The 18609-nt window shown below is 44.9% G+C and overlaps 1 protein-coding gene and 1 long non-coding RNA gene across 6 annotated transcripts in view; one reads left to right on the forward strand and one right to left on the reverse strand.

Annotated features, from left to right (window-relative positions):
- The window catches only part of LOC142802730 (uncharacterized), a 311490-nt gene that overhangs the window by 159351 nt on the left and 133530 nt on the right, over positions 1-18609 (reverse strand). The window lies entirely within an intron of this gene.
- LOC119167574 (innexin inx2-like) overlaps positions 1-18609 on the forward strand; it is a 277656-nt gene that overhangs the window by 81140 nt on the left and 177907 nt on the right. The window lies entirely within an intron of this gene.

Here is an 18609-nt window from a genome sequence, read left to right on the forward strand (position 1 = left end):
AGAGCGGTGTCATCTGCATCCAGCGTAGGCCCCTATCGTTGAGTTCGTATGAACCAGCTCATGCGAGGAACAGCAGCTAAAAAAATCGACGGTAGTTTCCGTTGCAACATAGACTCTATATACGACGCCCGAAGCATCGTAGTGCATACGGAGTATTTATCTGCACTGTGTTTGTTTTCAACATCTGTATTCATCATCGCTGAAAGCGAACCTCGCACTAGCCAACACATTTCGGTGATGTGAATACGTATGTACTTATAGAAGTGTATTCGCGGATTGTACGACGCTGAAGCATTCGTTGGCTCCGGTGCAAATCGTTTTCGTGTGTTACCAAGCTAAAAATTGGCACCGTATCTGCATGTAGTCTGCTAATGTCGTCGAAAGACGATAGTCTTGCGAGTGGAGAGAGTGAACGAAACATTTATTTGATGTTACGTGCAAGAAAATTGGTGAATGGTATTCCGGAGGCGCTGCGTTGGAGTGCCTAGAGCGTGCAGCGGAGGCAGACGAACGCATCAAGTCACGTCACACGTGAGGCATGAGCGCCATCTGGCAGTTTCTTTTGAAAAATAGTGTGTGGCCGTGCGCACCCGTCTCTGAGGTGATAAGCTGTAGAATGCGAGGCGACGGGTAGGTCACACCACCATCTCGTTTTAGCAAAGCGTTGTAAACACTCCCCGTTCGGGGCAAGCACGGACGAAGGAAAGGTAAGGAGAGGGCATGCCCAGCCGGCGCAGGGCGTAAAAAATGTCGCGGAAATTACGTCACGCGTGGTCATATTCACTAGGCACAACGGCGGCGTTTTGTTGATGTAGTGCGGTGCGGCACCATTCAGGCGGTCCAGCGCAACATCTCCTGAAAATTCTTCAGCCCTGCGCCCTCCGCCGTGACGTCACCACCAGCCGTCCTACCAGCCAAATACTTCCTGACCGGTTCCGTCGAGCTTTCCCGAATTTACACTCGCTGCAGCGGTGACGGCCGCGCTGCACGTGTTTTTTTCGCGAGTCTGCCGAGCCATTTTCTTTGCGTTGTGTGCAGTGAATTTTACTGCCGGAATTTTATTGCACGAAGCTTCTGACACGCCCAATAAGTGCTGTGTTCCGGCATGTTCTAGTATTTACAAGACCGGGAAGAAAGTTCAAGTATTTTCATTCCCCAAGGATGAAGTGCTAAGGAAGAAGTGGCTCAGTGCTATTCCAAGAAAGGATTTCTACCCTACGGAAAACAACAAGGTACGAGCAAACTGGATGTCACCATTGCATCACACTGATGGTGAAATTATACTCATTGTAACAGTTATACTCATTGTAACTCATCCTATGATAGGAAGAGTGCTAGAAGTCTCGCTGAAAGTACCACGCCTGCGTTCAGGATCAGTGCCCACACTGTTCCCAGGATGTCCTTCGTACTTGTCGAAGGATGACCCTTCTCCGAGAGAATGCCCGGAAAAGAAAAAAAAATGCGCCGAGAAGCGACTGACCTCGCTCGTGCCATCGCAGAATCGGAGGCTTCTTATCGTGATGAAGAAACGAAATGCTGTTTTTCCTCGCTTCTTGAGCTTATGGAATTTTTGAAAAGTGCACCTGTGCCAAATGAGTGGATTGTAATTCACCGCACAAACTGTGCCTTGTTTTTAAATATTGTTGATGAGAGCGTGCCGATGTTGCGGTCGTCTGTTACTGTTTTCAGCAACCTGAGTATCAGTGTATGTTTTCATGGTACCAAATTAAGCCGCATAGGTGATTATGTCGTGCCAGGAAGCATTAGGAATGTGAATGTCCTGTCTGCCATCCTGAGTAGGCTTCAAAGCATCCTCGATGAAGGATGCTCCTCAGAAGGTCTTTGTGACGTAGTCGTTAGCCTTCTTGAGCAACTTGAACGAGATGCCATTGACAGCAAGAAACGTATCAGTCGGTTCTTGCGAGAACAAGTGGCGTTGCCTGGAAAACAACGATTGCAGTATTCCTACGAAAGTATGGTGGTTGCTTGCATATTGCATACCATATCTCCACACGCCTACAAGTTTCTGAGGGGTTCAGGTTTTTTTGCCATGCCACATCCCAGTACTTGTCGAAATGTCTGCTCCTCGTTTCACTTGTCACCTGACACTGAGTCAGCCAGTGAAAATTTTCTCAGGTACATAAAGCACAGATTTAAGCAACTGCAGCCGCATGAAAGTGCCGTGGTTCTCATGCTCGACGAAATTCACATCCAGCCTTTCTTCGATTTTAAAGGTGGAAAAATTTCAGGGGCAGCAGAAAACAGTGAAGAGGCCGCTACTTCTGCTCATGTGTTTATGGTGCAAAGCATGATGAATTCTTTTCGCGACGTGGTGCACATTCTGCCTGCACGAATAATGAATGCTCACTCTCTTCATGCTGTCCTGAAAAATGTAATCATGGGCCTTGAGGAAATAGGTTTTAAAGTTCTTGCAGTAGTTTTAGACAACAACGCAATCCATCGCAAGGCACTTAGTATATGTTTTCAGCTCTGCCAAAACTGACCATCGTTTACCCAAATCCAAAAGACGCAACAAGACCTATGTTTTATGTTGTGGATTCTGTGCATTTGTTGAAATGCATCCGAAACAACTAGATAAATCAAAAGAATCTTGGGACAAACCTATACTTTCCAATGTTTGATCTCTCAAACAACAGTGTCCATCCCGACTGCATACAGCGGGCATCATTCAAAGATTTTCGGGAGCTGCACAAGCTAGAGGCTTTTCAGCTTTCGAAATACAGCTATCGCCTTTCATCAAAGGCGCTAAATCCAAGCAACTTCGAAAGGCAGAATGTTAAGCTGGTACTACAAATATTCAATGCTTTTGTAGCTGAGGCACTGGATCACCACTGGAACTTTCATGCTTTATGGCATGCCAGAGAAACTGCCAATTTTATCAGGATAGTTCTCCGCTGGTGGAAGATTGTAAACGTTCAAACGCCTCTCAAAGGCTATCACCACAGAGATGTTTATGAAGAGCCAGTTTCGTGCCTGAATGGTGACCCTAAGCTGGAATTTCTCGATGCATTTGTCACTTGGTTGGATGTGTGGGAATCCTGCAAACACGACAACGGCATTCTCACGCGAGAAACTCAATCTGCTCTGAGGCATTCCGCCTATGCAATACTTGAATTCACCAAGTACTGCCTTGTCGAGCTTCGTTATAAATATGTCCTGCTCGGCAAGCTGCAGACAGACGGCCTCGAAAACTGATTTGGCCAGTACAGGCAAATGGCTGGTGGTCATTACCACATCAGCATCAGGCAGCTGTACGAGAGTGAAGGCAGGACTCGCCTACAAAATACTCTTCCTATAATGAGCAGTGACGATTTCATTGATGAGGCTCTTCCATAGGCAACAGCCACAAATCAACAGGACTTCAGAGTTACTGTCAAACCTGAAGACCTTGACAGCTTAAGCACACGCGTCGCTGTTTTTGCTTATGTTGGAGGCTTTTGCACTAACTCTGTGGTAAAAGCGTTGAAGTGCAACTACTGTCAAGAGAACCTTGTTGCTGACAGTTGCGATGCTGAGTGCGATGGTGATGCTAATTCTTTAATAGCAAGTCTCAATCGAGGTGGCTTGAAATTTCCGAACGCGTGTGTTGTGACAGTAGTGATGCACACTGAAGTTGTTGTTGCAAAGTTGCTGCAGAATGAAAAAAATGCCACGTGCTTTCTGCAGGCACGAAATCACAGATGTATTGTTCAACAGCTTGTGAAGGAGAGCTTGCCAGCATTTGAGGTACTGGTGACTTGTGCGAATGGGCACGAATCAGATTTGGTGATAAATATGTTGATAAAACGTGCAACAAATGTTCTGCTAAATAAATATTGCAAAGAGAGGAATGACGCAGCCGCTGTTGTTAAAGCCGATGCCAAAGCTGTCGCAAAAGCACGTAAATTGAAAACTGTTGCTCCAAAATAAAGTGCTCATGTATCATTTGTAAGTTTCATTAGTAGGTTCATTTATTTGTGTTTTTGAGCATTGCTTTGTGCCCCTGTTTCGTGTGTACATGTTGAATAATTTAACTCTTTCTACAGGAAGTTTCCACGTTTGACAAGTTTCTTATAATTAACAATCCCTTTGAAGACATTCAGACGCGAGAGAAAACAATATTGCTGAGATACAACTGGTTCACTGCGAGAGGAGTGCCAGAAGCGGCGCGCTCCCGCAGGACCGGTCGGACGGCGAGTGATGACGTAGCTGACGTCATGTCACGTAAGGCGCAGGCCTGAAGAATTTTAGGAGGTGTTGTCCAGCGGCGGTGTGCGCGTTTTCATGGGCCTCGCACCTAACCGTGGCGTACTGCAGGTGTTCGACAGCATCCATTCTTTGTGCCGCATTGTTAGCTACGCGATTTTCCTCCGGTGGTGGTTGTAACCAGGTGTCTGAACTAGAAACCACGGAACGAGCGCGCGTATAGGTACTCCGAATTAGCAGCGTCCGTCAAAATTATGCTGAAAAGCCATCATAGAAGATAACGACTGTGCTCAAGAATTCGTTCAATGAATGCCTTGCAGGTTAGTGACGGTTATGCGGTGTTGCTTCTTATGACAACGGACGATGCATTTGCGGTCCACAGGCCCTTATTGAGACTGTAATCTAACCTTGCTTTTCATGTTCCTGTACAGTTACCACATGCTTCAGCGCATTAAAGTTCCTGTTCTGCTTCGCTTAAGGTGCTCCCTCTTCGCAATTTTGTCTCGCTCTCCGCAATATTGTCTCTATTGTAGCAAAACTCGTTAAAATGTCTGCACGCACCTGCACAAGGTAACTAGGTGCATCTCACTAGATGCGCATGCTTGTGCATTCAGAAGCTGACAAAGCCGTTCGAACGATGCTGACCAAGTGATGTTGACCTTTTCTCACGCATTCCTTCGGCTAACTTTCCCACCTTTCGCCCTAACGCGATCCTGGTCTTCGTTCTCCGTAGCTACTAGTGCGCGTGAATCACGCTGGAGACGTGTTCCCACGCACTTTCGGGTGGTCTTCGCTGCTTTCGTCCTAATGAAATCATGCCCTTTGGGATATCCGTAAGAACCAGTGTGCGTCGGTCAAAAGAGGGGCAAAAACAAAGAGGCTGGCGCAAACTCAACGGGCTGCCACGCACACAAGCTCCACCGTGACGCCGACTTTACTGGCATAATTACGGACCTACGGATTTTTTGCAGAGAAGACATTTTTTTCTTTTTTTATCATTCTGTCTAGCCCACAGCCTGACCGAAAATTTCATAAAGCCTAAAGAGAAGCGCAAAAGGGTTCCCCCTTTTGATCTGAAAGGGATCTGAAAGCAGCTGTACAAATTTCGGTGCCTGGTTCGTCGCGCGGCAATGTCCGAAATATCATCTTTATTTTCACAAACACATCAACTAAAAAAAAAAGCTTAACGTGCAACTTGCCGTGTTTATCACAAGCGCCGGCAGTGCAAGAGTACAACAGCCATACGCAGAGATTTCGTCAACCATATCGCGGCAAGACAGCGTGTTGAAATCCGTTCCGTTGGTTTCAGATAGCACCAGCGCACGCGGCGCGCAGGCCACGTGCTTTTTGAGACATAGAGGGAGTCGCGCCTTCTGCTTCGCATTTATATGTCAACAAGAGAGGAGAATTTGCCTAGTCAATATGGCCGACTTCCGGCTTCATCGCGGCTTCACAACGAGTGACGTCAGGGCCTCTCCCTACCTTTCCTTGCTCCGTGCGTGCAAGCGTTGCATGGTAAGCGCAGCGTGATAAGCGCTACGGTCCTTAAAATTACTTATGTATGCATTTTCTAGTAATAGATGCATATGCAGAGTATATGCATGTTGTTATGGTGCCCCAGACATGCGCAATAATTGCTTTTTAATTGACAATTGCAGAAGCATCGCTCAACCTTGAGCAACATTGGTAGTCGCTGCGGATGGGGTCAAGCGTTTCAAGTACCCTATGCCGGTAAGTGTGGACAAACAGACAAATGTACAGACAGACAGACCAAAATTTTTGCGTCGAAGGTACGCAATAAAGACTATCGTCTTTAATAACAAGCGTGCGCTGGTTGGTAGCAATGTGATGTGACTTCGTGTCGGGTACCACCGACGCCAACAAATTCAGTGGTCAGCGGTCTCGTTTCCATTCACGTAAAAGATAGAAACTCGAACGTGCATAGCTCTGGTGATCTAAAAAGAAAGTTGCATGATTAAGTGCTGCTGGTATTGCCTTGCTCTTTGTTTCTCGCTTGTTCTGCTTCTCTGACACGCTCAGTAGCACATACGTTGTTTGGAAGCATTTTAACACGCACATTCTTAATTTCTAGTTTATTCTGATGCTCATGACCATAGGCATACAAAGGCGCTTCTACGTCGTTTCACAGTTTACTATAATATAACACACGTTTTGTTTACAGCTGGACAGATAACTGAAAACCTTGTGAGAAGCACCTGATTTGAAATCAGCTGCACGATGACACGATAGTTGGAAGAGAAGATCACCACATGTGTGCACAGAATGAATAAAGGTGCACTAATATGGTACTGCACTTTATATAGAAGAAATGCAAAAAGTACCTCATGTGATTTATGAGACCTTCCAGAGCTATGCATGTATTTATCTGTTCCTCCAGACTGTAACAAGCTGAAGATATTATTCGATGGTTTCGAACATTGAATATTTGTATGTGTTTCCAAGGATTGCTTTATTTCTGTTCAGTTTTTTAATATATGCATTAATTTGGACTATATATGCATGCGCTTAAGCATATTCAAAATATCAAGATATTCAGTTTAGCTATGTTAGAAAACTTGCCAAAACTTCTGTATGGTGCTCTGGTGTTATCTTATGACCGGTATCTGTTCCATTGAAAACTTTGGGCATGCTTTATTGCAATATAGGGTATTTTGACCACTGATGACATGTGAAATTTCTACGCAGTGCTTGGCTGCAATCTCAAAACCTGTATCTGTTTCATCAAGAAGTGTCAGAGGCATTTTGTAGATGTTAAAGGATATTTAAACTACCAGCAAATTGCAGAAGCCTTCAACACAGAACTGATCTGCAATCACAATACAGCTTAGAAGCCATTTTTAGTGCTCTCTAACATGTTCAAATAAAGTTATCAAACACTGGAATGGTCTACTTGGTTTGGTTCGTGATACCAGTGCGTCTGACGTTTTGTGGGCACTTGTCCTATTTGTCCCATTTTTCTATTTCTCTCATTTTTTACCGGGCTTCACTTTGGAGGTATTGATACTTGTTTACGTTGGCACATTTATTGTGATACTACTGTGTCAATGCTTTCATTCTGTATTTATATACATAACTCCTGCAGTAGCTGTGGTTTGGGCTGCAGTATTTCAAAATAAATAAATATACTATCCAAAAGGGTTCCACGCAGTGCTCGGTTCCAATATTATGATTGATATCTGTTGCATCATGAAGTGTCAGGTGTGGTTTATTGCTTTGGAGAACATTTTGGCTGCAGAAAACGTTCAAAAGCCTTCCGCACAGGGCTCATTTGCAATATTATAACCGATATCTGTGACTTCATGAAGTTTTGCATGTGATTTGTTTTTCTAGAGATTATTTGACTACAGACAACGTCCAAAAGTCCTCCATACAAGATTCAGTTGCAGTCTTCTGAGCAATATCACTCATATCATGATGTTTCAGGCACAGTTAGTTGCGTTAGAGCATATTTCTACTACAGACCATGCTCAAAAGCATTCTACGCAGTGCTTGGTTTCTGTCTTATGACCGATATCTGTTGAATCATTAGGAGCCAGGTGTGCTTTCTTGCATTAGAGGATATTTCAAAAACACATAATCAAAAGGCTTCTAAGTAGGGCTCAATCGCAGTCTTATGACCTAAATCTGTGACATCATGAAGTGTCGAGTGTGGTTTATTGCATTGGCGAACATTTCGGTGGCAGACAACGTTCAGAAGCCTTCCGCACAAGGTTAAGTTGCAATCTTATGATCGATATCTGTGACATGAAGAAGTGTCGGGTGTGGTTTGTCGCTTTAGAGAATATTTCGACTACTGACAACATTCAAAAATTTTCCATACAGGGTTCAGTTGCAATATTATGATCGATATTTGTGACATCACGAAGTGTCGGGTGTGGTTTGTCGTTTTAGAGAACATTTTGACTACTGACAATGAAAAGCCTTGCACACAGGGTTCAGTTGCAATCTTATGATCAATATCTGTGACTTCATAAAGTGCTGGGTGTGATTTGTGTGTTTAGAGAAAATTTTGACTACAGAGAACGTCCAGAAGTCTTTCATACAGAATTCAGTTGCAGTCCTTCGAGCAATATGAGTGACATCACGAAGTTTTGGGTGCAGTTTGTCGCTTTCGAGAATATTTTGACTACAGACAACGCCCAGAGGTTTTCCATACAGGTTTCAGTTAGTACACTATTACAACCAATACCTCTCACATCATGAAGTGTCAGGCACAGTTCGTTGTGTCAAAGCGTATTTTACCCACGAAAAATTCCCAGAAGCATTCTACGCAGTTCCTATCTTATGACCAATATCTGTTGCATCATTAACAGCCAGGTGTGGTTCGATGCATTAGAGGATATTGCTATCACAGAGAGCATCCGAAAGCCCTTTACATAGAGCTCTATGTAGTCTTATGACCTAAATCCGACGCATCATGAAGTTTTAGCAGTGATTATTAAGTTGATGAAAGCTGTAAGTTATGAAGTGTACTGAATGTACCAGGATATTCAGAATAATTAGGAATTTGGTAGTGTCGGTATAGCAACCCGGTGATTAATACATCTTGGTTTTTTTATAAGCCTGATTTATAAACATAATTAGGAGGCGACCGCCCCTTAGTCACCAAAGAGAGGGAGGGGGGCGTGCAAGCTAAGCCCGATGGGGTAATATAGCAGGAAGGTAGGCGCTAAAGCAGCCCCTGCATTGATATAATAGGGAGGGGAAAGTACTGCAGCAAACATCCCCTCCCCCGCCCTCCAGCTTAAAAAAAAACCCTGCGCACGCCTATGATACACGTACAGTATTCTATACAAGAATTTTTGTTCGCGGGAGTGGCGCAGGCACCGCTGTTGATTTCTGGTGCTGCTGTTGTTACGTTGCCCACTGTGATGTCAATTACTTCTAAAATAGTCAAAACTAGGGTGGGTGAAGCAGTAGCAATATTTTAACGCGCTATCATATCTTTGGCGTCATACAAACCCGCTCTAGTTAAGAATGTGCCATTCTGTGCTGAACTAGGACAGTTTTAAAGGGCCACTCACCAGGCCCCGTACGAAATTTTAGTTATACAGTGGAAGTTGTTGCGTGTCCGATGAGGAACACTTTGCCACAAAAAAAAATTGAATTGGTTCATCACGAGCGGAAAAAATAGGTTTTTTGAAGCGGCGCGAAAGGAGGATGGGAAGAGGCGAGCTCGAAACCCTTGCCGCTCCTCCACGTAGCCTTCGCAAGCCAAATCTCTTCCCCTCCCTCTCCAGCACCTGACCATGAGGTGACGTGCACATGACGTGCCCAAACAAGTCCGACCCCCGAGCACGCGAGCAGCGTTGCTTTGTTGACCAGTGTTATTTTGTGGTCTTCTGCCGGTTGCTGCAGAATGGTTTGGAAACGCTGGCTTAGACGTGGTAGAGTAGATGAGCACAATGAGTGCGCGAACGCGTAGGAGCGTTCCACTGCGGTCGTCTGCTCAATGCGCAGAGCACGAGGACACAAACGCATGCAAAACACTGGCACATCAGCCCCGAATCTCGTAGCTTTTCACGGGGAAAAATGAAAAAAAAAACATGCACAATGTTTTATTGCGTCTCATTATTTATTTGAAGTTTTATTAATCTCCTAAAGCAACAAATACATAAACTACGCATGTTGTTTTACCATGTCACGTGGTGTACTGTTGAAAACGTTAGAGCAGACTCGTCTACGAAGAGGACCAACGTCACTGCATTAACGTGTACGTAGGGCCATTCATACGCCCACGTCATGCCCTCAATCTCTACGCTGGCGCCGGCAGAGGAGAGGGGGAGCAGCTTTTATCTTGAAATTTGACCCATTTCCTCGGCGCGTAGCATTGCGAATTTAGGGAGACGTGATCATGAACGCCTCGACTACGCATTGTGCTTGTCAGCTCAAAATCGTCAAACCTGGTGAGTGGCCCTTTAAGCCAAAAGGTCAATAAACACTGTGTATCGGCCTTGGACGCGTGGGCGTCCACGTGGTTGACGCGTGCCAGTGGTTGCGCGCCCTTTTCCTCCACAGGCGTGGCTAGACGCTTTTGACGCGTAGGCGCGTGCGTACGCGTGCCAGTGGTTGGCCCTTAATGGCTCACATGACAGCCTTGTTATAGCGATTCCGCTCCAACATATGGTTGAGTTGAATCCCATAAAATTGCAGATCAATGAGCTTTCCGCACGTCTCGAAATTCTCGACGCCGACCGACATCTAATCATGCAGGGACGGAAAATAAACAATCAGTAAACATGACTACCTCAAGCAATATAACCATATATCTGCCAGTGGAATTGTTTTAGCTTCCTTAAAAGGAAGGACGCCTTGCTGCAATTACTGCTCTCTACAGGTGAAAGGCCTTCTGTCCTCCTCCAGGAAACGCTCACTGATAATCTTGCACTGCATGGTTATCGGGTTTACCACGCTTTTTAAAAAGATAAACGGGGGATCGCCACATTTATATAAAAAACTCAGCTTACCTAAAACATTGATTGATTAATTGATTGATTGATTGATTTATATGTGGGGTTAAACGTCCCAAACCCACCATATGATTATGAGAGACGCTGTAGTGGAGGGCTCCAAAAACTTCGCCCACCTGGGGTTCTTTAACGTGTGCCGAAATCTGAGTACACGGGCCTATACACTCTTTCCGCCTCCATCGGAAATGCAGCCGCCGCAGCCGGGATTTGATCCCACGACCTGCGGGTCAGCAGCCGAGTACCTTAGCCACTACACCACCGCGGCGGGGCAGCTTACGTAAAACTTGAAGTTCACGCTGATCTCAAGGTAGAGCACATCTTGATCGAACTCATACCAAAATCCCATCGTAAGCAACCGGTCTTCATCTTAAACGTTTACAGCTCACCAGTAAAGCCCTCTTTCAGAAAACGAATAAGGTAGTTAAAAACCAACACCTCCTGATTGCTGGAGACTTCAGTGCTCCCAATCTAGACTGAGGATAAGGTTACGTCCATGTTGAAGGAAAAGTACTGGCTGCGCAGATAGTGGACTACAGCCTAAAGCTCATCACCGACCCCACATTCCCTTCTCGCACAAGTACGTCGTCTACTAGTGACACAACGCGTGACTTGGCCCTCACGAGAAATACTCGTAACCCCATATGGCTTAACACATAAGTAGTGATCGCTACATGTGTAGCATCACCCATGGCGTTTCCACTTCTATACCTCATAAATTCAAAATCGTAGACTGGGATCAGTTCCGCAATATCAGAAAGAATGGGGAAAACAGTTACACTGCTATTGGCGATCTCTTCGTACGTCTCAAAGAAGACGTAGCCAAGGTAACTAAAGAAATCGAAATCATACACTAAATCCAACGCATGGACAGTCATTTTGCTCACCTTATCGAGGTGCAGCAAGCACTCCGAGCGAAATGGAAAACAGAATCTCAATAGACGCCTTTGTAAAAAAGATTACAGAATTAAATAAGCAGATTTAGGAACATAGCCGCACGCTGACTAAACACCAATGGGATGAAGTATGCAACTCCGTAGATACACAAATGTGCAGAGGCTCCATGTGGAACATACTTAAACATCTCCTAGGTGACAAATCCGCGAAATCAAATCAACAGTTAACTATAGGCAGACTAATACACAAGCTTCGCCAAGCTGATTCGACCAACGACCGAATCACTAAAGAACTCGCAGCCCATTACCTCTGCAATGAACAGAGCTCCAACGCAGACTACCCACCTCCACCCCCACAGAAAGGCGACGACCCACGGGGCTCCCCCTTCACGTGCGCGGAAATAAGAGCAGTACTCACCAACTTAAACTGCATCTAGACTGCAGGGCCAGATGGCGTAACTAACAAACTGCATAAAAGTCTAGTAGAAGAGGACATCCAACTTCGCACAAAGCACATCACGAGGTGTGGAAGACCGGTGAAGTAGCGCTAGAATGGCGAGAAGCCGCTGTAGTTCTCATACCAAAGCCGGGTAAACCCCTCGAGATTGGCGAGCTCCGACCCATCTCCCTGACTTCATGTGTAGGCAAAGTAAGCGAGCACGCCATACTTAAACGAGCAACGAAATACGCGGAGGAACATAATCTTCTACCATTCAATAAAATTGGCTTTCGCTCCTCCTGAAAAGACGTAATGTTAATGTTAAAGCACTGGGTGATCTCCGTTAAGACGTGGAACACCAAGGCAGTCCTTGCAATAGATGTCAAAAAGGCATTTGACAAAGTTAAGCATGCACACACCCTGCGGTCCATAACTGAAGCAGGCCTCGGCACCCACTTTTACAAATACATACGCTCATTCTTGAGAGACCGGAAAGCAATGATCTGACTTGGATTGTTAGGCTCCAAAACGTATGAACTAGGCCCTAAAGACACTTCACAAGAGGCTGTCCTCTCCCCATCTTTATTTATTCTTGCCTTGAGTGCACTCGGCCGTGAACTCAGCACGATCGACGACCTCAGTGACACCTTCTACGCAGATGACATCACAATCTGGAGTGAGAGCGGCGTTGAAGGTGTGGTCGAACGCAGGTTACAGAAAGTAATTCACATAATCCAGGACTATCTAAACCAAATGGGCTTGCAATTGTCAGCCGCTAAGCCCGAATTACTGTTTTGCAGGCCCACGCGGGGCCCTAAGTGACTCACGCCCAACTTACACACTGCTGACGGTACGCACATACCGCAAGTCACCTCGGTAAGAATTCCGGGCACAATACTGCAGGGGGACGGCAGAAATAATCTCAGCATAGAGCGCATAGTGGCCAAAGCAGGATTCATGTCACAATTAATGAAATGTATCGATAATAAGACAGGCGGACTCTCCGAGGAAAACTTACGGCTCCTCTTTCACTCATTTCTCATGAGCCATACTAAATATGCGGTTATGGCTCACCCATGAAACAAAGGTGATGAAAAGAAATTATATTTCACCATTCGTAAAGACATCAAACAAGAACTAGGGCTGCTCGTCTATACCTATACTAAAAAGCTCATGGCCTTGGGCGTTGACAAAACGTTCAGTTAAATAGCCGAAACTCAAAATGTCATTCAACTAGCCAGACTATCTTCCACAGGGGTAGGCAGGCAACTTTTAGCTCGTCTTAATCTTACGTCCACTTTTTCTACACAACGAGAATGCACCCTGCCCCACTCGATCAGGGACAGCATTCGAGTACCTGCACTCCCACGTAACATGCACCCGGACTACAACAAAGGTCGTCGTAGAGCACGTGCCGCCGCACTACCGAAGACCGCGGCCGCTATGCCTCACTCGGTCGCCTTTGTAGACGCCGCAAAATATCCCAACTATAAGCACTACGTAGCAGCTGTAACTTAGCTACTAGGAGAAGTGCTCGCTGCACTTAGGTTCCTAAACTCTGACCCTAGCCGCGCAGAACAGGTAGCAATCGCTTTAGCAATGGCTAACTCAACCCGCACTACAATTTACACTGACTCCCGAGCCATGGCTCGGGCCGACCGTGTGGGCTCGGTCTGTAACGAAGCAACCCGCGAGCTCTCGTGTGCCGGGTGGCCTGACACCAAGCATTTAGTTTGGTTCCCGGGCCATACGGGCTCCAACGCCCACCCCCTCGTCCGAAACGCCAACGAGCTTGCCCACTCCCAAACGCGAGAGCTTACTCGCCGCGTCAGGAGAAAGGGTGGCCCACAGCCTAAGGGCGAAAAATGGCTCGGGAACCAACTGCAGAAGTATAATGAACTCTGTCAGCGCTATCGTCTCGAACAGCGAGAATTTACGTTGCCACACCCTCGACTCAAACGACCGCAAGCACTATCCTTCCATCTCCTACAAACAGGAGCGTATCCCTCACTTTTCGTTTATGCGAGATTCATAAGCGAACTAAGGCCAAGGTGCCCCAGATGCGGCCTCTCGCGATGCAACTTACAACATATGCTGTCGCAATGCCCCGAGTTGCACGCAGACGACGGGTCTCCAATCAATGAAAAGGAATCTCTCCTCACAAGTCCCCACGAGGATGACCAACTTCGGGCCGTCCAGAGGGCTCATGACGTGGCCGTCGAGTTTAACCTCCCGCTCCCTTTATGAGCGCAGCCCGCAGACGGGGCATCACCTCCTCAGGACCAAACAAAGTTATTCAGTCAGTCAGTCAGTCAGTCAGTCACGTAAAGCATGACTATATGCTATGCTCATAGCGCGCTCGCGGCTGTTTCGCATGCTCAACATATGACAAATTTGGTATTAAGTGACGTGAATAGACAACGAAGATAAATGACACGTCTAAACATGATAATCATGTTATGCGTGTCATGTAAAACATGACTACATTCTACCCTCATAGCAAGCTCGTGGCCATTTCGCTAGCTCCACATATACCAAGTTTAGTATCAGGTGACGTGAATAGATAACGAAGGTAAATGACATGTCGAAACATCATGATCGTGCCGTGGATGTCATGTACGACAAAATTTATTCCCGCCTCTTAACGTTGTACTAATTTTGAAGTGACATATTAGCTTTTCTCATTCGTGCTTCGCATGTGATCGATTCGCACTGTACGTGGAATCTGCCATTTTTTATAGTGAAAGCACTACTGGGAACTTTACCTTATGGCCACTCGAGCAACAAAATGCAGGTTAACTGTCCTGCACTTCCTTGTTTTCTCACATGGAAATATGCCCTGTTAAGCACAATTGAAGTACGCGTAAGATGAGCAGTCTTTCCTCACAGTTTATACACTTCCAGGCAGCGCATAAGACATACCTGCTTATTGTTTTCTTGTGCAATGTGATGTTTTTGGAAAAACATTGTGGTCTCTAAACTAAATAAAAATATAATATAACCTATTTTGCAGCAATAATGTAGTGGAAGTGGGCCAACATTTCTTTCTCTGGTATAAAATGAGTCGTATGATGGTGTCTAAACCGCACGTAACTACTGCTACAAATGGATCAAAAAGAGATCTTTCGAGCAGTATACTTTTGGTCCTTCCTGTTTCAAAAGCTTACAGCAGCACGGACGACTGTGTAAAGAATCTCATAAGCGAAAAATAAACTAGCAACAAGGTTTATCAATGACCAGGTTCCCATACCTACACTTCCAAACTCATCATTATTATCGTAACAACAACGACAACAACAAAAACGATAATAATAATAATAATAATAATAATAATAATAATAATAATAATAATAATAATAATAATAATAATAATAATAATAGTAATATGAAATAATAATAATAATAATAATAATAATAATAATAATAATAATAATAATAATAATAACCGTGAGGGGATTAACGTCCACAAACTACCATACGATTATGAGAGACGCCGTAGTTAGAGGGATCCAAAAATTTCTACCACCTGGGAATCTTTAATGCTCGCACAACTCTAATAATATTAACGTGAATGTGCTGGTGTATCCAGTACATGTCTACACTTCATATTTTACAGCGCTCATTAAATTAATCAAGATCACCTAAACCTTCGTGATGTGACAGATTTAGGTTATAAGACAACAATTGAGTTCTGTGCAGGAGGCTTTCGGATGATGTCTGTGGTAGACATATCCTCTAATACGCTAAACCACACCTGGCTCTTGATGATGCAATGAATATTCGTCATAAAATAGAAACCAAGCTTTGCGTAGAATGCTTTTCGGCATTTTCTGTAGTCGAAATGCGCTCTAGCACAACTGACCGTGCCTGACACTTCATGATGTGACAGATATTGGTCATAAGGCTGCAACTGAATAATGTATAGAAGATTTTTGGTTGTTGTCTGCAGGAGAAATATTTCTAAAGCGACAAACAGCACCCAATGCTTCATAATGCCACAGATCTCGATAATATCATTACGAGTAAACCCGGTATGGGAGGCTTCTGAATATTCTCTGTCGCCAAAACAAATGCTCTAATGCAGCCAACTGCACCCAACAGTTCGTGATGTCACACATATCGGTCTTAACATTGCAACTGAATCCTGCTTAGAAGACTTTTGAACGTTGTCTGTTGCCGAAATATCCTCTAATGAAAGAAACTGCAACCAACTGAATTTCACCAGAGCACTGTATAGAAGTTTTTCGCAAGGTGTATTGGTGAAATGAATATCTTGACCTTTCAAATATGTTTAAATGCATACTTATACCAAGTTAATGCATACGCCAAAAAATGGCAAACCCCACGTGCAGTGGGAATCGATTATTTGCGAAGCACGAATGAGAAATGTTAATATGTCATTTTTAAATCAGGACAACGTCATGAGGTGGAGGCAAATGATGCCGTAGATAACTTCCAGGTCATGATTATCATGTTTGGATGTGTCGTTTACCTTCGTCATCTATTCACGTCACGTGATATCAAACTTAGTATATATGAAGCTAGGAAAACAGCCGCGAGCACGCCATGAGCCTGGTATGTTGTCACGTTCTTACATGACACGCGTGTCAGCAGAGTCATGTTTTCACCAGTCATATATTTCGTCATACAGTGAAATCACGTGACACCAAACTGATATATGTGGAGCTTGCAAAACGGCCTCGAGCGCATCATGAAGGGCCCAGTGTACTCTAATGTAGCGTTGACGCGCGCGCACGCTGGGCACAGTGATGCTACGTTAGCAAAACACGAACACTCTGCAGGCGTGACCAGCGTCCGTCAGCGCGGCCCGACGGCAACCAGCGCGAAATGCGACATAATGCAATTCGCGCCGATGCACTACCCAGACAACACTGCGACTCTCTCTTTTTGTGACGGAGGGACGCCGGATGCGCTGAAACGCGCATGCGTCAGAGCAACGCGGCGCGGCGCGCGCCTGTGAGTATATGGCAGAACCGGTGCCTGGCATGGCCAAGCCGGCGTGACGCGACGAAATGAACGCTGAGCACGCGCACCGCGTCACGTCGAAATGTATTGACGCCTTGACTGTGACATCTAGTCATGTTCTCACGTGACACGCATCTCATGATTATCATGTTTGCACCAGTCACATACCTTCGTCATCCATTGACGTCTAGTAATACCAAATTTGGCATATGTGAAGCTAGCGAAACGTCCGCGAGTGCATCATCAGTGTGGCATGTAGTCATGTTGTTACATGGCACGCATGTCGGGATTATCATGTTCGAATGTGTCATTTACTTATGTCGTCTGTTCGCGTCGCGTAATGCTGAGTTTGGTACATGCGAAGCTAGCAAAACGGCCGCGAGCGCATCATGAGCGTAGCATGTAGTCATATTGTTACACGACATGCATGTCATGATTATCATGTGTGCACCAGTCACACACTTTTTTCATTCATTCACGTACTGTAATACCGAATTTGGTATATGTGACGCTAGCGAAACGGCCACGAGCACATCATGAGCGTGCCATGTAGTCATGCCATGTAGTCAGACTCGCATGCCATGGTCGCTTGTGTTCGCCATGCAATAATGCCATACCCAGCAGTTTCGCAACATGCCATGTGAACGAAACCACCGCAAGAGCTGCAGGACCATGAATTGTAAATCATGCCATTTAAGACATACATGTCACGATTTTCATGTTATGACTCGTCAATTATGTTCTTCATACAGTAATGCACTGCCATACCAAGTTTGGTATCGATACCATTATCGAAACGGCCAGGAGAGCTAAAAGTCGTAGGCGGCTAGATAGATAGATAGATAGATAGATAGATAGATAGATAGATAGATAGATAGATAGATAGATAGATAGATAGATAGATAGATAGATAGATAGATAGATAGATAGATAGATAGATAGATAGATAGATAGATAGATAGATAGATAGATAGATAGATAGATAGATAGATAGATATGCTCAAAGTCGGCGAAGTTCGCTAAGAAACGTTTCGCGTTTAAAAACTGAACAAACTAAATAGTCCTTGCAAATCTGTTCAAAGCTTTGATGTTCGAAACCATCTAATAATTACTTCAGCTCCAATCAGTCTGGAGGAACAGCTAAATACTTGCACACTTCTGAATGGTCTCATAAGTGTCAGTGGTCGCAGATGAAGCATTGCTTGCATTTCTCCAGACCAATGTGCAGTACATTACTAGAGTATGCTTTTCATTCATTCTGTGCACACACATGGTGACACGCCCTTCTCTTCCAACTATCGTGTCATCATGCAGCTAACTTGAATTCAGGTGCTTAGTAGTTACAGCGAATCTAGCTAAAGAGTGTTTAAAAGCGCAAACGACAGGAGGGGGATAGAAGACGAGACAGAGAACTGAATTGTCAACAATTTATTTCTTGCGAAGGACTTCGGTTTTATACAGCTACCAGTTGCACCAGTCATGTGCGAAACATAATGATGATGTATAAATACATCACACCGACAAGCAAAGGAAGAACTAATTTCCGGAGCCCTCCACTACGGCGTCTCTCATAATCATATAGTGGTTTTGGGAC

This window comes from Rhipicephalus microplus, chromosome 3 (genome assembly GCF_043290135.1).
Source record: "Rhipicephalus microplus isolate Deutch F79 chromosome 3, USDA_Rmic, whole genome shotgun sequence".
In the NCBI taxonomy this organism is placed as follows: domain Eukaryota; kingdom Metazoa; phylum Arthropoda; class Arachnida; order Ixodida; family Ixodidae; genus Rhipicephalus; species Rhipicephalus microplus.